Here is a 12,810-nt window from a genome sequence, read left to right as displayed (position 1 = left end):
TGTTCAATGTCGTTTTTCTTGCACAGTGACTTTGAAGAAATTGAATAGTTCCACTGTAATTTTTTAAAAAGTTGACTTGAGAGAAACATCGATGTGATAGTAACATCGGTTGGTTGCACCCTGCACATGCCCTGAACAGGGACTGAACCCGAAACCTGGGTATCCACCCTGACCAGGAATCAAACCCACCACCTTTGATGTACAGTATGATGCTCCAACCAGCTGGGCCGATTTCTTTCTTTCTTTTCTAAACTGCATTCCTATGCCCACCTAAGGCATGCCTCCATGTATTGGCAACAACAGTCTATCGAAAAGTTTGAGACATTTCTTTGAATTATCTACAACCCAAAATGTTGGTGTTTTGTATGGATGACAAGCACAGCATTCCTTAATTCTTTCTGTTATTTGTCATGATTGTTATTTAAAGAACCAAGTATGTATTGCATGAAAACATGATGACCTTTCCCTCTTAGTTTAAACTAACTCCAGGGTAGCTGGACTTCTAAAGCACCTTTCTGTTTGCCTGATATCTACTTTAGTGATATTTTTTTACAACCCTCTGACTCAGCTAAGTAAATAAAAGTATATTTTAACACTTAAAAAATAAAAAAATAAAAAATGGATCAATGACCTAAATTTAAGAGCTATATAACCCTTAGAATAAAACATGGCTGAAAATCTTCATGACCTTGGATTAGACAATAATTTCTTAAGTATGACACCAAAAACACAGGCAATAAAAGAAAAAAAAACTGGACTTCACCAAAATTAAAAACTTTGGTGCATCAAAAGACACTAGAGTAAACAGCATAAACATCAATAGAGTAAAAAGACAACCCACAGGAGAAAATATTTGCAAATCACCTCTCTGATAACTATTAATATTCAGAATATATAAAGAACTCCTACAACTCAACACACCAAAAAACCAAACCACTCAATTTAAAAAATGACCCAAGAGCCCTGGCTGGTGTTCCTCAGTGGTTAGAGTGTCAGCCCACAAACCGATGAGATTCGGGTTCAATTCATGGTCAAGGGCACATGCCAGGGTTGTGGGTTTGCTCCCCACCCCCAGTCAGGGTGATTGAGGCAATCGGTTGATGTGTCTCTCTCACACTGATATTTCTCTCTCCCCCCTCCCTTCCACTCTTTCTGAAAAGCAATGGAAAAAAGCACATGAAAAGATGCTCAACATCGTTAGTCATCAAGGAAATGCAAATCCAAACACAGTGAGAGACCACTGCACGTGGATTAGGATGGCTATTATTCAAACAAACACACACACAAACAAACGAACAGAAAATAAGTATTAGTGAGGACATGGAGAAACTGGAACCCTCAAGCATTATTGGTGCGAATGTAAAATGGTGTAGCCCCTGTGGAAAAGTTGGGCAGTTCCTTAACAAGTTGAACATAGAATTAAAATGTCACATAGCAGTGTCACTCTTAGATATACCCAAAAGATAATTGAAAACAGGGACTCAAACTTGTACACACCAATGTTCATAACAGCATTATTCACGATAGCCAAAACCCAAGTGTCTCTATCAACGGATAAATGGAAAAATAAACTAGTATGTACAACATGGGAGTAATATTCAGCCATAAAAAGAATGAAATTCCTACATGTTATAACATGGGTGAAACCTGAAAACATTATGCTAAGTGAAATAAGCCAGGCACAAAAGGCCAAATAGTGTATGATTCACTTACATGAAATACCTAGAACAGGCAGTTTCCTAAGACAGAAAGAACAGCAGTTGCCCAGGGCTGAGGGGCGGGAGGGGAGAATGGAGAGGCACCACCCAACAGGTGCTTTCTCTCTGGGATAAAAATGCTCTGGAAACACAGTGGTGATGGTTAAACACTGTGAATGTACTTAATGCTACGAAGTTTTATGTTTAAAATGATAAACTTTATTATGTATATTTTACAATTAAAATTATGTCAAAAGGTAATAAAGCTGGTAAGATCTTCCTTAAGAAGTTAATTTGGGTGGTTAATGATGATCAAAGATGTTTGAAAAAATACTGTTTTTTCCCCAGCTTGAGAACCTTTTTACAGGTTATTTTAAATCATGCGGGAAGATAAATCCAGTACATTTTGTGAATATTCTTCAACATATACAATAACCCATATTTTTAGAATTTCTATTTCATCTTTTCCCTACACCACCAGAAAATGTTTAGAAAGACAAACATCAAATTTGGAGGCTTAAGGTAGTCTAACTTAAAATATAGGCTCTTTGGCAAACATAAAATTCACTTTAGCGCCCCAGAAACAACTGAGATAACATATCATTATCTAGAGAGGTTGAGATAATCACGTTCCTGCTGGCGTGTGAAAGTACAGACACAGCACGAACTGTTTGCACACGAACTGCCTACTGAGTCTCAGAGGCAGAAACGCCGACTGCAGCGTGGATGGCAGAGGCTCTGCGAGGGGCAGCTTCAGCACGTTTCAGGGGTAGTGATGGCAGGGCTAATGCATTTAATATTCGTTAGTAATTCTCCCCTGCAGTGTGGGGCAGACTGCTGCAGCAGCAGGAACGTAAGTGTCCAGTGGTGAGCACAGCCCACACTGTTGGGTTTTGCTTTTGTTTTTTGCTCCCACTTACATTCAAAGAATTTCTACTCCAAAGAATCACATGTACTAAGAAGAAAATATGTTGTTTTACCTCACGTCCCAGCCACAACTGTGTAGGTTACTGCTTTAGAATGGAAGGAAGCAGAGCACCGTGGGTGGAGGGAAGCTTTCTGATGAAAACAAAGGGTTTTGTAATGTTTACATCCAAATGATCATATTCACAATGAATGGGCTTTGGTAATAGCTTTAAAAGAAGCTCAAAAATATGCACATGATGATACATTTTAAGATTGTCACATCAGAAACAAGTTGCTAATAAACTTAAGGCCCTGTTTAAAATTATGAGATATGTTGTCCATTGTTAAAACTTGGAACATGATGAACTCGCAAATACCTGACGGCTTTTAGCTCGAACTTCATCTCCTGGATATTGATGCTACGTTGTTTTGGCCGGGAGGGTGGTGGTGGCGGAGGCCGCAGCGGCTGCGCAGCTCGAGCAAACAGGAAACCTCAGCCAGCATTTCGTGTGGCCCCCGCCTCTGCCTGCAGACACGCGCCTCAGGGCGCAGCTCCAGTCGGACCACAGCGCCGGCTCGAGCTGGCCGGGTGCTAGCCAGGCAGCCCCGCGGGGCTCAGCTGAGGTTATGCAGCGTGTCTTCTACGCAGACCCACAGGTCGGCCAGACCACTGCCCAGGCTCTAGACAGCCCACAGCTCTTCCTGAGGCCCCTGAACACTACACTTGGGTGGGGGACATGACATTTTTCTGATTGGATAATCAGCCAAAATTATTTACAGACGGTTACGTCTGGGGCAGCACTGCAGTGGGCGGTGTATGGGCAGACAAAACTTCATGTATTATTGAAACGCCGCTGCACTGGAGAGTAAAGCTGATTGGAGGCAACCAGTATCATGTAACTCAGGGAGAGCCCTTTTCAAGAAGCAAAGGACATAAAAAGCAGGCTTTCTTAGGGATGTAGCTCTTTCTCAGTCCCCTTAGGAGGTCAGTGTGGGGAGTTCCTGCTAAGACCAACATCCTTCCCTACTTAGCTTGCCTGTTTCTTCTACTTGGAAAACTCTTCCTCTGCCTGTACAAATTTAACCTCACCCTAAACGGCTGGTGTTCTACTTCATTCCCAAAGATGCAGGAACACTGACCTCTAATGAGAGGTGATCCCTCATGGTCTCAGTCTCTCTGCTACTGGCACTTGTTCATGTAAGACTGTCTCCGGGAGCGTACAGAACACCAACCTCATTTTCTGCAGGAGCATACACACCCACAGGCTTATTCAGCCATCAAATGCATATTGGGCCACCACGGTTCACAAGTCTTCCTTTTCGTTCAAGTACCCTTGAAGTTAGATGTGACTTTGGCCAATGACACAATCCAGGTAGAGGGAACAGCTAAAGCAAGTGCCTGTAAGACCCTAGGGTTTGAGTGAAACAGGGAAGTTCTGGGGACAGCCAGCAGGGAGCCCAGTGTGGCTAAAGCAGACTGGGTGAATGTGAGAGGCCACAGGGACCAGATCATACAGGGGGCTTTGTGGGCCACTGCAAGGACTTTGCCTTTTACTGAGTGAAACAGGAGCCACTACAGGGATTTGAACAGAGGATATAAAGCGGGGCAAAGGAGGGTGCAGGCACTCACTGGGGATGGGAGGGGAGAACAGACTTTCAGCGTGACTTTCCAACTGAATCTTTACTGCCTAAGGATTTTTTAAGCTGCTCAGGTCATTCTCTTGCCGGTAGGTGGCAGGTTGATAACCTGAGAATAAAACTGATAATAAAAGGGAAATCTGCAATCCTTATCTTAAACTTTATTTTAACTACTTTACTAATCAAGCATACAAATGATAGTTGACAAGTGAAGTTAGATTATTTCCTCCTTCCCCTAATACTTTGGGGGGACATAATGGAGGGAGAACAGAGACTTCACTAACCTTGCATTGTTGACTGCTAAAAACCCTCACGATTTATGGGGCCTAAATTGATGAATTCCATTTGAATATCAAAAAAATAGAATTTTCTTTACTTAAAAAAAATACCTGTTTTTTACTTTAAAACCTCCTCTTTTTGCCCTTAGCATTTATCTCCCTTTCTTTCCCTCCTCCAGTCTCTTTTCCTCTTCCTTGTCAAAAGAGACAACGGCCAACTTCACTAAATTTCAGGTAAGAGTCTAAGATAATCAGATTCTAAGATGAAAAAGTACAATTATTTTCACATATACAAATTTTTATACCTGAATATGATTTTTGAACAAGTGTTTGACTTTCAGTCCAAGAAAAATAAAATAGCAAGACAGTGCAAGCAGATTCACAGAACCAACTATGTGATCTTCAAAAATTGCTACTGCTTTCTTATCTCAAATTATGAAGACTTTCCCTCTAGGAAGTTTATTTCTTGGAGCCCTGCTCTCCTGAGGTGAAGGATTTACCAACACTGTGGTCCCTGTCAGATGCCAAATCCATCTGGTTGTGAAGCAGGCAAAACTTTCTGAAGATCAAGTTGAACCAGTAACACTAGTGATAGGAACTGTGGGGTTGACAAGGATTCTGATATATGCATATGTAACACACTTATAGCCATACTGTCACTAAACAGTCCAGTTGTAAAAAAATCAGGACAGAGCACATGGCAAATCCTTATGATATCCAAGGATGCAGAATTCAACACCCTCAGATTTTTCTTAAAAAATATTTCCAAAAATCCTAAAGCAGAATGTAGTCTAGGACCTTCAGCCTCATTCTATGATCTAGGTACAGAAGCAGTTTCATTGCCCATATTAAATGCTAAGGTCTCTCTCTCTTTTTATTTTATTAAGGATCATTGTAGCAAAGAGTCTGTCAAAATACATTAAGAAAGGCAGACAGTTATAAAAGATGAATTTATATCAGTTACATGAGACTTTTATTTGCCTAAAATGACAAGTTTCAAAAAGCCACTTCCCATGTGCTTCTACTACATCCAATCACTAGAAAATTTGTTTTGTTAGGCTTGTTCTGGAGACTTTTGCTTTTAAAAAACCTTTCAGTTTTGATAGTAAGCAGTTAAAATATCAATGGCTAAAATAAGAATTCTGCTTTTATAATGATATATAGTAAATCTTTGTTTTCTTCATTAAACGTAATCAAATACACATTCAAGACTGTTATACTGAGCATTTACAAGACAGACAATCCCAGAATGGTTTCAGTATGCTAACGTAAGGTACACATACAACTTCTTTGACCTAAAACAGTCACAACTCTTCTAGCAAACCCTTTGATTTTTAAATACTAGACAATTTTAGTCAACAGCTACCAAAACAAATTGCAAAATATAATACAAAAAAGATGCTTAGGAAGGGCACAGCATGGCTACAACCTAAGTCAGAGTTTGTCACCTAGAACAAAGTTAGAGTCCTTAACAAAGACTGCACTTAAGAATAGCTCAGAGCCCAGTCGGGCGTGGCTCAGCGGCTGAACATTGACCTAGGATCCAGGAGATCGGGGTTCGATTCCCGGTCAGGGCACATGCCCGGTTTGCGGGCTAGGCAGCTGATCAATGGCTCTCTCATCATTGATGTTTCTATCTCTCTCTCTCCCTCCTTTCCTCTCTCTGAAATTAATAAAGATATGTTTTAAAAAAAAAATAAAACAAAAAATAAAATGCACAGTTCAAGAATTAAAAAAAAAAAAAGAATAGCTCAGAGACTTCAGTGATGTCTCACAGTCATAGGCTGAGTTGGATCCATGTATCTCAACACGTTTAATAAAATACTTGAAAGGAACTCTCCACTCACCTCAATTATACAATTCAAAATAAAACAATAAAATCATTTTCCCATCTAATCTTTATGTTTTATTACAATCCTGCCTGAAAACTAAATTCAGTATTATTTCCTTTCCAGGTCATTGCTGATGTAACATTTCTCATACCAATGTCTAAACAGAAGTTGAGCATCTATGAAAAGTTGGACAATAAATCAGTAATTTAAAATAAGTTATATATTTGGTATTATCTATTCTATCAAACTTCATATTTGCAAGTTTGTTCAAGTATATATGGCTTTTCTTTAAACCTGTCATCCAGTTCTAAGGATCAATTCTAAGGAGACATGATTAAATGGAAATATAAATAATGAGAAGTAATGACTTATAATCAGATCATTCAAGAATTTCAGAAACTAGTAAGTTGAACCAGATAAAACTGCCATTTTGGTAGATCAAAAATGGTCAAATATTGGAAATTTTATTGGTTTGAATTAACACTAGTAAAAGCTTTTGTGCAGTTACCAGGAAATCCATAGGGAAAATGCTTTGGTCTGAAGACCCAAGCCTGAACCTAAACTACAGCAGAGAATGAACGACACACAAGTAGTGTGTTTAGCAAATCCACTATTTACGTAACAATACAGTTATTAACATGAAACACACCATCTAACAAAAAGCTTTTTAGATACTCTCAATCACCTTAATAAGGTATCAGAACAAATAAATATAAATTTCATGTAGACAACAAGCAGCAGCAGAGCACAAGTTTTGTGGCAAGTAAACAAAGTCCTATGGAGGGCATGCAAACCAAGTTTCTCTGGGGTAATTAATCTACAAACACTTTTTAACTGGAATAGAAATTTCTGTCATTTGATGAGAATTTCAGTTTGAGCTATTAAATGGTAACAAGGGAAAAAGAGAAAGATGAGTACCCCAATATTAGTTTCCCAGTAAGTAATCAAGGAGAAAAATAACTGAAATAAATTTTACTAAAAAAACAAACAAAAACAAACCCACAAAAACCTAGCTTCAACTTTCAAATAAAAAACTAAAACAGGTACTAGCTACAAATAATAGCCAAATAAATACTTATTTGCCTCAACCTTACTTACGACCTTTGGTTAGGAGGCCTCATTATTGTGTTTTCATTACAAATTTTATAACAAACAAAATTAAGTTCTTGCAGTCACTGAAGTTCACTTACATCACCAATTCAATATACTCCAAAAACCCTCTAATTTAATTGTGCAAGCTTATAAAATCAGTCACATTTTCAGACAAAAGCAAACCAGGTAATACAGCCACTAATATAATTAGCAGAGGAAGTAAGCATCCTACACACACACACACACACACAGTCTACTACAAAGTGGGCACTACACCAGGGATAATATGTGGGGAAGTTCTTTTGCAGACCACTCCCAATTCCCAATCTCAACTCTTTAAGAGAGTAAGAAATATATAAATCATCTGTAAGAAGACAATGGGAATGTTCTTGCCAGAGGAACTACCTCTGGCGCTTCTTTATTTCTGGAATGTTTTCATTGAAAAAAACCATCAATCAAACTTACTGGCTTTTAGTAATCTTCCTAAATTCAGGAAGAGATGGGTCTAGTTCAAATTGTGACTATCAGATACATCTTTTATAGCAAATTAACCAAGTTCAGTTAAAAAAATTTTTTCTTAGGATCTCCTAATAATTTCAAAATTTCCAGGTTTCTAGCCAGAAAAAAAATGCTGCCTGCAATACCGATAACAAATACACACACATTATGCAACTGCCTGTTTATTTAGTGGCACCAGTTCTGCAAACTAGAGATTTCTACTTTTCATCTCACATGTAATTTGCAACCATTCACAGGCTGAATGAAATTTCTCCAACGGACTTGAAAACAAAAAGTACACTCTTAAAGTTAGAACTGAACTCACTTATTTTCTTTGGGCCAGGAAATGGTATATAATACAAAATATTCATTTATGGAATTTCTTTAAAAGTTTGGATCACATAAACTGCAAAGAGTGGGTGAGTTACTGTGGAGAATTTTGTTATACACTGTATTTAGGAAAAATATTTCTGCAGTTGTATTAGCCTCTTTACATTTATAGATTTAAAAAAATCAATCTATATATTATGCAACATACTATTAACATGTATATGGTCTCTCCCCTCATTTATACAAATTAAGAGAAATCATTTCAAGAGTGAAACCAAACAGAACAAGGTATAGTACTACAAACAAGGTATTTTCCTGCAGGTATGTATGCTGTTGACTTTGTTAACGGCTAACCAGCTTATGAGTGGTTTCAAAATTCCCACAAATGGGGAATTAAATAAGCTGTAACTGAACATCCAATTTTGGCATCAAATGCAATAAGCTAATGAATTTTTTCATGGTAGTTATATTTTAGTAGAAATATCATTAATCCTATATATTGGTGGCTGTATGTCAGATCCTATTTTAACATTCTGTATCAGTTAAGTAAATATCTAATTTTTTGGAATCTGAAGTGAATTGAACATTTAATGAACTCTAACACCAGGAAGCTCAAAATCTTAAAATCGGAGTGAGATCTGACAGTTAAATCTGTTGTTTGTGAATATCTTGCATCTGCACCATGAAGGTCAGAAACATTCCAGCAACACTCAATTTCTGTTTTACCTCTTTTTTGTTGACTTTCAAAGTGGCAACATCAGAGAATAATGTTACCCTCCAAAACTATCCTTACACTATTGTTTCACCTTTAATCACTCTCCATTTCCCCAAAACACAACCTTTAAAAAGACTATTTTAATGTCAGATTCCAGCCTAGGACTACATCTACCTCCTCTATTTTTAAAAAGAAACAATTCCTTAAGAGTCAAAGTAGTTTGATGTCCTTGAAATATTTATGGCGTTGCAGGAAAAAAGCTAATGCCCTGTTGTGCAATAGTATGGGATCTTAACCTGAACCACTGCAATACTGTATACTTTGGGGAGTTACGTACATTTTCCTGGGTAAGGAAGTCCCTAGGACTCATTAGTCTCAAAGGGCCTATAACCCTAAGACTAAAAACAATTACTATAGTGAATTTATGCCTATATACCTAAACCTAATCATTACCCAATCGCCTACAAAAATCTAACTTCAGAGAGTACCATACAAACGCAAATGTTATTAAATGTATTTTACTGGATCAGGAGGACCATGTAAAAAGAAAGGAAAAACTAATTTTTCTAAACATTTAGTTTAATGACAAAGCTATCAGTAGAAACTGGGTTTGGAGCAATGAAAAGAACTGAAGTTTGGGTTTTGTGGTGAAGAAACACTGCATCCGTTTTTCTCAGCTGTTTCTATGTTGAAGGAGCAGTAATTTTTATCATTTTTCCCTTAGTGGAAAAATCAAATTATCTTAAGAAGCAACTGTTGGTTCTTGCAGGTTTATGTAATACAACAGCTCTGAATAATACACAGCTGGGTCCAAGGAAGATCTTCCTATGACTTTAAAAATAATTAAAAGTAATCCTCCTCTATCATCCTCACTGGCATAGCCCCACTCCTCCATCTCCCAAGTTTTCTTATTTTTGGCCCAGTGTTACATAGTATTAATTGGCCTTGGTGAGGTAATATATTAAGTTTTCTTGCTAAAAAATAGAATTGGCCAATTTCAGTTTGGAAAAAGACAGAAAACACTAAGAGGCTAGTCCAGGAAATGAAGCAACATTTCATGCAGGATAAGGGGGGAAGGAAGGGAGTCATTTTATTATCAATTTAAACAACCTTTTCCCCCATCTAATAAAAGTGTAAGTTTTCAACTTCAACTTCAATACATTTGAGGTTTTCTTACTGACACGCTCCTAACCTGCTGGTAACATAATTAGGAAAAGATGAGATCAGAAGCCACGAGTTTAATACATAGCAGGTAAAAGGGCAATAATCTGTGTTGAGGTGAACAGAAGCGGAAATGTTCATTTGACAATGAAATGGAGCCTAATGCCTCTCATCATTTCTGCATACAGCATTCTATCAGTAATAACTAACACCTAACTGACACACTATTTTGACCAACAAAACAATACAGTATTATACTCATAACATACAGAAAATGTATTCTTAAATATTTCAAGCATACTCTGAAGTAATGTTTAATTTAAAACAAATACAATCCAAAACTCATGGCACATTACTGAAAGAAATAAAGTAAACTTAGGCTTCTAAAATTTTAAACTATAAAGAAGTCTTCCTAAATCCTAAAAAAAACCACCCTAACTAATTAGAAGACTAGATGACTAAAAAAATGGTCACCTCACCAGCAGGACCTGCAAGCAAAAGTGTATTAAACTCTTTAAGGCTCCTTAAACCTCAAATGAGTGACATTTATATACTGAAATATTTACATAGTATTTTCTGATACCAAATTCTAACATAATACTATACAAATAGCAATCAAAACATTAACAGGCTTAAACCTCTCAAACTTTATGAATTAAAAGTATACACATCATTAAATGAAAATTAAAACAAAACAAAAAAGAAAACCCTCAACCAATTTAATTTCTTTCGGAAATCACAAACTGAATTCCCATATGAATTTGTCCAGTAAAGACAGGCAGTGTAATTATTTTTAAAAATTAAAACATATAATAATGATTTAGCTAATATTGTATATTAGCACTGGCAGTATGTTTTCAAGAACAGTTTTACTTAAACAAGATAAATTTAGCTATATCTATTTTTTAAATGCCTTAAACTCAAAATTCACCAAAATTTCCAGGGTTGTAGAATTCTAAGAAATCCATTACTTTTTTCTCTTACTTGCTGCTCTCCAGCAGGAGAGTAAAGGCCATTTGTTAAAGGCAATCAAGCATACTGAAAGAACTTGAGCTTCATCAGTCCAATTTTATTCCTATGCTGAGCAAAATTTTCTTTTGAATGAGATTTTTAACTTTGTGGAAGAAATAAACAGATTTTCAAGTGAATAAAGGAAATACAAATCAGTTCTTTAGGGCAGATACCTGCCTTGTTCAGAAAATGATCTGGCAGACACTAGGTGGACATTAACTATTTTTTTGGATGAGTGATCCAGTTACATTATTAACATACAATATATTATAAATTCTATTCAAATCTAAACTCCTTGAAAGCAAGGACCTATTTATTCATTTCTTTATAGTACAAGATGCTTTGCTGAGAATAGTGTTTTGCAGGTAACTACTCAATACATTTTGCGGAAAAACTGAGTTATCAGCTGAATTAATAATGGTCAAATGGATGATCAATAAAAGTAATGTTATAATTAAGAGCATCTGAATTACATAACTGATTTATTTTTCGATCCAAATTTCTTAATGTTATTTAGTTAAAAAAAATTAAGTGGCGGAAGCAGTACACTAATTGCATAGTGCTCTAGAAGCAAGTTAATGCTTTATAATTAAAAGTGTTCGAAATAGTTCTAAAGCTGAGTAAGAAAAATACCTCTAGGATTTTTACAAGTTAATGCTAATATTGAGAATTGATTTTGTTATCTGTAAAAGTATATTCCCTAAGAAAGTAGAAATTAAGAGTTTACCTTGCTAAAACAGTAAGAGATCAGTGAAATTCTTTAATGTTAGGGTAATAAGAATCTGCTATACAAAATGAATCTCCTATTAAAAGCAGCAAAGTGGATTCATCCTCTTAAGACATTTAAATGAAAGCACATTTTGAATAGTATATCATCATCACACATGAACTTTTTCCCTCCAAAGAGAGTAACATACAACACATCAAAACTTTTGAGGCATTGCCCTGAGATGCTAATTATCACACAAAAGGGGGTGGGAAGTCAAGAATTTAAGTGGTACAAAAATGAATTGCACAATAGAGGTGCAAAAATGCCTTTTAAAAGTGCGGTGGGTTCCCTACCACCACAATTATCCCCAGGAATGAAGAACACGTAGTTTGCTGTTATAACGTATAGTTTCTGTGTTTTTATAACGAAAAACTGTATCTAATATGGCAATGCTGACTCATGTGGAAAAGATTTAGTCTTCTTAGATCACACTTACTATAGTTTTCTCTCACTTCCAAGCCTAATTTCAGTACTAATAACTTTAACAGAGGAATATTTTAACCTCTTTTTTATTTAAGATTCTCAAATTTAAAAAGGCTCTATATATGCTGTTATAGTTTAAAATAAGTTCTATCATATATCTTACTTGTGACTTAAGATTTTTCATTTCAAAAACTAATTCAAGGTTTTGAAATTTCCAGAACTAAAAACTTGAGTCTACTTAAAAAATTAAGGACCTGGCCTGCTGTGTAACAGGGATTTAGTTTTCAGTACCAGTACATCTGGTAATCAATCTATACTAGAAGCACTGCTGTTTATTAAATGTGCATTTAGATGCTTGCAAAGCCATAACTTGAAACATTATCATACTTCGCACTCTACCACAGATTTAGACAGTAAGCATTTATTTGTAAATTAAGTACGGAATTGGTTCTGTAATTCC

The sequence above is a fragment of the Miniopterus schreibersii genome (genome assembly GCF_964146895.1).
Source record: "Miniopterus schreibersii genome assembly, chromosome: 1".
In the NCBI taxonomy this organism is placed as follows: Eukaryota; Metazoa; Chordata; class Mammalia; order Chiroptera; family Miniopteridae; genus Miniopterus; species Miniopterus schreibersii.
This window is presented reverse-complemented; position numbering follows the sequence as displayed.